Source organism: Temnothorax curvispinosus, unplaced genomic scaffold, assembly GCF_003070985.1.
Source record: "Temnothorax curvispinosus isolate PA1 unplaced genomic scaffold, ASM307098v1 QBEX01016212.1, whole genome shotgun sequence".
In the NCBI taxonomy this organism is placed as follows: Eukaryota; Metazoa; Arthropoda; class Insecta; order Hymenoptera; family Formicidae; genus Temnothorax; species Temnothorax curvispinosus.
The window spans coordinates 1,027-9,056 of NW_020225992.1; positions in this window are offsets into that span (position 1 = coordinate 1,027).

Consider the following 8,030-nt stretch of genomic DNA (forward strand, 5'->3'; position numbering starts at 1 on the left):
TACACTTGACACGAGGCGAGACACTTTTCTTGATAACCTATAAACTATTACTTCTTTCGCTGACCAATCAGACGGTTCAAAAGTTGTCGGTAGAACGTTTTCGTCCTACCCGGGGTACCTCGATAAAAGTTGTCGGTCATAAACGACATTGTCGGTCATGACCGACGCATGACCGACGGTCGTCGAAACGCGTTCGTCGTTAGGACGCGTACAGAATAGCTTTTATCGATACGTGTCGCTCGACGCTATTAACGACACCGACGACCATCGGTAAACGTGTACAGAATTAAGCCCCTGGATCGATGCCGTAGGACAAGGTAAGTAGCAGGTAAGTAATCCTAAATTAACTTGACACTGCGTATATTAACAAACGATTGATTTATTTCAAATCGTCGTTGTGGTTTACAAATTCACGTTGACACAATTCGTCGAACGTTGTTACAAATGGCTATTGATTGCCTCTCGCATTTATAATACGAGCGATGTTTAACGCGCAAGTACGCGGGCGTGCTTCCTTGTGATATACCACGGTGCTAAACTACGCACTAAGTCCGAATATGAGCGAATCTTAAAAGCGTGTTATCCCGATCGCGGTATCCGAGCGACTGCCTCGAGTTGCCGAGCGCTCTCGGCTATTCCACCTCGGGATATCTATCCCTACCATCGGGTTGTTATTCACATCCTGGTACTTTTCCGTGCCAGGTGTTACCCGTTTTCACTTTTCTTTGGATAGTTTTTGCTTTTTTTCGTCGCCAGTTACGGCTGCGGTTCTCAATCTGCGCTTTATAACTAATTGCGCCTGCGGTTCTCAATCTACATCTTATAACTACTCGCACGCATCGGCATGAGTCCCGCTGGACCCCGCTCCCCCGGTTCCCGGGTTCGGGTATTTCACGATTGAGTGATCTCGCTGACCCTCCGGATCGATTTCGGCGCCTCCTCTAATGGCTTTCCACCCGCCAAATTTTCCCGGGCTCCCTCGGTTTCCGATATCCGAGGGTCATCGTATGTTCCCGCTGGACTCGCTTCCGTTATCAATGTCGCGTCGCGAGTGGATCGGTTGTTCTTCGGGTCGCCCTTGAAGCGTGTTTGGCGAGTCGGCCGCCCGCTGTGACCTCCGTGCCCTTCGGCGCGGGGGTCATTGTTATGACCCCGCAATTTTCGCGCCCGTCGATGGAATCGCGTCGCGGTTCGGTGGGTCTTGGTTTGTGCGTCCCCTGAAACAATCTCCACGGCTCAGCCTACGGCTAATACCTCCGTGCCCCCCGGTACGGGGGTCATTCTCGTGACCCCGCGATCTCCGCGCCCGCTGGCGTTGTCGCTTCGCGGTCCGGTGGATCGTCATTCGGGACCCCCATGGGACGATTCCCGTGATTCGGCTATTGGCTGCGACCGCCGTGCCACTCTGCGCGGGGGTCATTCGCGTGACCCCGCTATTTCCGCGTTGATCGCTCTCGGCGCTTCGCGTATCAGGTGGTCGGCCTCCGAGTCATCCCCGAGACGTATTCCGGGGTTCGGCCCCCGGTTATCACCGTTATACCCCCGTTCGCGGGGGTCGCTCTCGTGACCCCGCTATCTCGCGTGCCCGTTGCGCTATCTCGACCGCGCTCGTCCCGATCTGCTCTGCTTGGCTCTCCTTCCAAGGCCCGCTCGTTGGCTCGCTCGGTCGATCATCTGCCGCTCGCCCGCCGGGGTCAATCGTACCCCGGTCACCTATATTTCGGGATTCAGGTAAACGCTAGCCATATGGGCTCTTCGGACTCGCTTATCCGGTAATACTGTTCGCAAATTGTCGATGCCCGCTGCTCTCCAGGTCGCTAATGCCCCTCGAGGTTGTTCGGCTACTCAGCTATGCGGACGGTTGCAAGGTTAGGTTGTGACCGGACGTCACTCTCCGGGTACGTGGATCACACGAAAATGTGAAATTTCAGCCAGATTTGCCTATCAAACGGTCGCCACTCGGTTTGACCCATATGTACCGAGAAGGTGAGTAACGAAATCATGACACGATATTGCAACGATATCACATTAATTCTCTCTTATTTTCAGGATCTCGACGCAGGATGTCTCGACGCCCCGACGCTGCCTCCCCACTGCTGGATCATCGATGGACAACGTGGGACCACCCTCGGAGTATCAGGTAAGTAGATAACGGATACGTTTAATTAATCGGTCAATTTCTTTTTCAGGTATTTCACTCGAGTGTATTTCAACTATCGCGGACTATCCCAGATCCTCGCAGTATCGCATACTGGAACGTCGCGCTAGCAGATCTTCTCGCCCCGGATGGATCTCAACGGCCGCTGGCTGTCCCAGATCCTCGCCTTATTGCATACTGGAACGCCGCTGAACTTCGCTGGATCGATGCCGTAGGACAAGGTAAGTGGCAGGTAAGTAATGCGAAATTAACTTGACACTGCGTATATTAACAAACGATTGATTTATTTCAGATCGTCGTTGTGATTCACAATTTCACGTTGACACATTTCGTCGAACGTTGTTACGATGCTATATTTAACGCGCTAGTACGCGGGCGTGCTTCCTTGTGATATACCACGGTGCTAAACTACGCACTAAGTCCGAATATGAGCGAATCTTAAAAGCGTGTTATCCCGATCGCGGTATCCGAGCGACTGCCACGAGTTGCCGAGCGCTCTCGGCTATCCCACCTCGGGATATCTATCCCTACCATCGGGTTGTTATTCACATCCCGGTACTTTTCCGTGCCAGGTGTTACCCGCTTTCACTTTTCTTTGGATAGTTTTTGCCTGTTTTCGTCGCCGGTTACGGCTGCGGTTCTCAGTCTGCGCTTTATAACTAATTGCGCCTGCGGTTCTCAATCTACGTCTTATAATTAATCGCACGCGTCGGCATGGGTCCCGCTGGACCCCGCTCCCCCGGTTCCGGGGTTCGGGTATTTCACGATTGAGTGGTCTCGCGGACCCTCCGGATCGATTTCGGCGCCTCCTCTAATGACATTCCACCCGCCGATTTTCCCCGGGCTCCCTCGGTTTCCGATATCCGGGGGTCATCGTTTGTCCCCGCTAGCTTCGCTTCCGTTATCAATATCGCGTCGCGAGTCGATCGGTTGTCCTTCGGGTCGCCCTTGAGGCGTGTTTGTCAAGTCGGCCGCCCGCTGTGACCTCCGTGCCCTTCGGCGCGGGGGTCATTGTTATGACCCCGCGATTTTTGCGCCTGTCGATGGAATCGCGTCGCGGTTCGGTGGATCGTTGTTCGTGCGTCCCTCGGGACGACTTCCGCGGCTCAGCCTTCGGCTAAGACCTCCGTGCCCCCCAGTACGGGGGTCATTCTCGTGACCCCGCGATTTCCGCGCCCGTCGGTAATATCGCGTCGCGGTTCGGTGGGTCGTTGTTTGTACGTCCCCTGAGACGACCTCCACGACTCAGCCTTCGGCTAAGACCTCCGTGCCCCCCGGTACGGGGGTCATTCTTGTGACCCCGCGATCTCCGCGCCCGTCGGTGATATCGCGTCGCGGTTCGGCGGGTCGTTGTTTGTACGTCCCCTGAGGCGACCTCCACGGCTCAGCCTTCGGCTAAGACCTCCGTGCCCCCCGGTACGGTGGTCATTTTTGTGACCCCGCGATCTCCGCGCCCGCTAACGTTGTCGCTTCGCGGTCCGGTGGGTCGTCATTCGGGACCCCCATGAGACGATTTCCGTGGTTTGGCTTTCGGCTGTGACCTCCGTGCCCCTCGGCGCGGGGGTCACCCCCGTGACGCCGCGATCTTTGCGCCCGCTGACGCTATCGCGTCGGAGTTGATTCGACTGCCCTCCGGATCGCCTCTGAAACGATTTACGCGGCTCGGCCCCCGGCTATGACCAACGAGCCCCTCTGCGCGGGGGTCATTCGCGTGACCCCGCTATTTCCGCGTTGGTCGTTATCGGCGCTTCGCGTATCGGGTGGTTGGCCTCCGGGCCACCCCTGAGATGTATTCCGGGGTTCGGCTCCCGGCTATTACCGATATACCCTCGCTCGCGGGGGTCAATCTCGTGACCCCGCTATCTCGCGTGTCTTTCGTGCTATTTCGACCGCGTTCGTCCCGATCTGCTCTGCTTGGCTCTCCTTCCAAGGCCCGCTCGTTGGCTCGCTCGGTCGATCATCTGCTGCTCGCCTGCCGGGGTCAATCGTACCCCGGTCACCTATATTTCGGGATTCAGGTAAACGCTAGCCATATGGGCTCTTCGGACTCGCTTATCCGGTAATACTGTTCGCAAATTGTCGGTGTCCGCTGCTCCCCTGGTCGCTGCTGCCCCTCGGGGTTGTCCGGCTGCTCAGCTATGCGAACGGTTGCAAGGTTAGTCTGAGCCACTGAGGAGGAGGAGAGAAGGCATATCAGGGAAATCACCGACCCGTCGGTTGCCCCTTCTCTCTCCAAGAGTAGGAAGATCAAGGAAAAAAAAGCGCTGGAGCAACTGAAGTTTGCCCCAACGGAGGATCTTCCTACTGTGGTTCTTGAGCAGGTACGCATGCTGGACAAATATATCAAACGGGCGAAAATCCAGGGTGTGTACCAGGGCCACTTAAATACGGTGGCTGCAACCGTCACGGCAGCCATTACCAGGTTAGCCGGACGAATGGGCGGGGAACAAGGGCCGGAGCGCAACGACGAAATAGAGGAGCTCCGTGGTAGATTGACGGTTCTCGAGGAAGAGAACCGTCGGTTAAAGGAAAAGATGGAAGCGAGTCATCGCTCTACCGAGTACGAAGCTATGGAGATTGAAGTGCCTCCAGCAGCGAATGGCGACTCCCCTAGCCGGGAAATTACAAGAAAAAGGAGAGGGAGCAGAATCCGTAGAATAATGGACGATGATTCTTCGGACGAAGAAGATAGAGCGAAGAAGGCTCAGGAAGAGGAGGAGCGCAGGGCTTCTGAGGCTAATAGGAAAAGAATCCTAGATGAAATAAAGGCCAACGGAGCCCCCGCGGCAATCAGACTTCCCCTAACAGGGCAGGGACAAATGGTGCTGGAGGAGGCTACACTCCCGGGAGGTGCTCCTACCGGAAGTACTCCTATGGGGAGTATCTCACATCAGGAGACAACGCTGGAGGAGCGAATCCTAAATAAGCTTACCAATAAAATGGAGGAAATGCTCGCTCCAGTGCTGGCCAGGCTGGGATGCCCTACCAACAAGCCGGGCGCAAACACCGGTGATGCATCGCCCAACAAGAAGAGGGAACCCCACTCTCGGGACAAAGCTGCCAATAACAGAGACCGCAGCAATACAAGAAGGAAAGCAAACGCCAAGAAAAAGGCGAAACTTCCGGCGGCCGAAAAAACCTTATCGGCGAACCCCAAATCTAAACAACTTGGGGGTCCTAGCATTGATTCTAGGCGAAAGGCCAGAAATGCGCCCTCTAACTCTGCTCCCCTGCCGGCCAGTGCTACCAATTCGCAGACGACCTCTACCTGGGTGGCTGTGGTAAAGCGAGGAAAGAGGAGTGGGAGAGAGCCTGGTGGCTCTGCCACCGTTAAAGTTGTAACGATGCGCCCCGAAACGCATCATTCCCGGCGAGCATCAGCCGGATGCCGCCCGGCCGAACACCCGCCGGGCGAGACAAGGCAAGGTGTGCCCTTTTTTAAACAATTCTTCTCGCGTATCAGTCCGCAAACGGACTTAGCGCGGCAACCGACTCGGAGCGCCGAGCGGTGCCGAAAACGGCCGAGAGCCACCGAACGCAATCGCGGCGTCGGGGCGCCGTACTTCCCGAACGCTCCACCGCTCCATCCCGGCGCGCGCGATTGCCGTTGCGTATACCCCCGCCACGCCGACACGCCACCGCGGGCGTATATAAACCGAGCAATATTGCTAGGTTTAGAGATTCTACCGTGAGCCAGCAAACCGATCTGACCGATTTTCCGCTGTTCACGGATCCCGAAATCCCACAGTCGAACAACCAGGAAGTAGAGAGCATTCTCTGTCTCTGCCGAGTGAAGCATCTAGGCGGTTGACTCGAACTTCCATACGAACACCTGTGACACCGGAGTGAACCAGGGTAAGAGAGTTCTTCTCTTACTCGCCAAGGATCTTGGCCACCCGGTGCCGCCTTCCGCCTAGAGAGTACTTCTCTATCTCCGCTAAGGGTCTTAGCCGCTCGATATCACGTCCAATAGCGATCCAGCGCCGTATGCGCTCACTGCCGGCGTTATCCAAACCTGCGATACCGCGCCGAAATACCTCTGCGAGCCCGCACGCCCGCCGATCCGCGAAACTCCGCGATCTCCGTGAATCATCGCGTCACCCGGCGTTCGCACGCTCCGTGATATCTATCCTGTAACCGCGTCCGCGACCTATTACACGTATTCAGCGACTCCGCGCTACCTGCATTACACCGCCATTATAAACCGCGCCCGCGATCTATCACACGTAGCCATCGACCCCGCGATCACTGTAATCTGTCGCTATCGTAGCAGCGACCGCGATCTTTTGTACATATTCACCGCTCCCGCGAGCGTCTCCATGTATTCACGCGTAATTGAATAAATACTTTATTTTGTTTTATTATATTTTAACCGAGTCTTGTGTCTTCTTCCGCGCCTACTCCGAACCCTGACCAGCCGCGAGCTAAATCCGCGCTTCGGAAGCTAGGTTGTTTTAAAGTCCCAAATCCGCCAGGTTTGGGAAGGGCAAAGACGGTCAAGCCCGCGGGCAAGAATGCCCAAGAGAAGAAGGCCAAACGAAAACCTCCTCGAACGGCCGCAATCACCCTGACCAGTCTGGGGTGTGATCTCGAAGGCCTTATGAAGGAGGCCAGAAGAGAGATCTCCCTGGAGGAACTGGGCATAACGGGGGGATTAAAGAACAGGAGGGCACAAACAGGGGCCCTTCTGATTGAGATCCCCGGTGCTGACGGGGCCATAAAGGCGGATGCCCTTGCGGCACGCATGGCCACACTATTCGCCGGTCGCGAGGGAGTCATTGTCTCCCGCCCTATGACGACCGGCGAACTTAGGGTCCTCGACATCGAGGACTCTATTTCCAGTGGTGAATTGGCAGCTGCCGTGGCTGTGGCTGGAGGATGCCAACCGGCCCAAATCCAACTGGGACCGTTTAGGTGGGGGCCAAACGGAATGAAAACGGCTTGGCTAAAATGCCCTCTAGCGGCTGCTAACGCAGTCGCTAGTAAGGGAAAAATAAGAGTTGGATGGTTCGACGCTAGGGTGCAGCTCTTAGACACACGCCCCCTCCAATGCTTTAAATGCTTGGAAGGAGGCCACGTCAGGGCCAACTGCCCTAGCACCGTTGATAGGAGCGGCAGGTGCTATAGGTGCGGCGAGGAGGGGCACCGCGCCCGCGAGTGCACCGCCCCACCTAGATGTCCGATTTGTGTGGACTTTAAGAAGCCGGCAAACCACCGTGCCGGCAGTCGAGCCTGTACCATGGCCAAGAAAAGGACGAGACCAGGAAGAAGACCCGGCGGCTTCGCGCCAATCCCCAAGGATGACAATGCCGACAAGGCAATGGAGGTGGAGCCGGAATCAGACTCATCCCTTACAAGCTCCAGAGGCCCAAGTATAACGGGCATAGAAGTAGTCAACTTCAAAATTCCGTCGGAAAAGGCCCCCAGGAAGAGGACCGCCCCAACGGAACCGAAAGGAGAGGATGCGGACAAGCCTAAACCGCAAAGAGTGAGAAAGAATGAGGGGGGAAATTCTTCAGCGCCTTTCCCCCTACCCCCATTACCCATACAACCCCCGCAGTCGGTTCAGTTGACCGACAGCGAGCAAACGTACAGGCTAGTACCAATATATAGCTTGGTAGCACCGTCCACAACAAATCAGGACCAAGGTGAAGGGGAGGCGGGGATGGAGGCCTCGGAGGGAAATTAAAGACCCCCCCCAATGTATCACAAAATTCTCCAGGCCAACATAAACTACTGCCGCGCCGCCCAGGACATGCTCCTGCATGCAATAACTGAGCGTGGCGTTGGTCTGGGGATCGTCGCCGAGCCGCACAGGGTACCGCCAAATCACCCGTGCTGGGCGGGTGATCTGTGTGGCTCGGTGGCTATT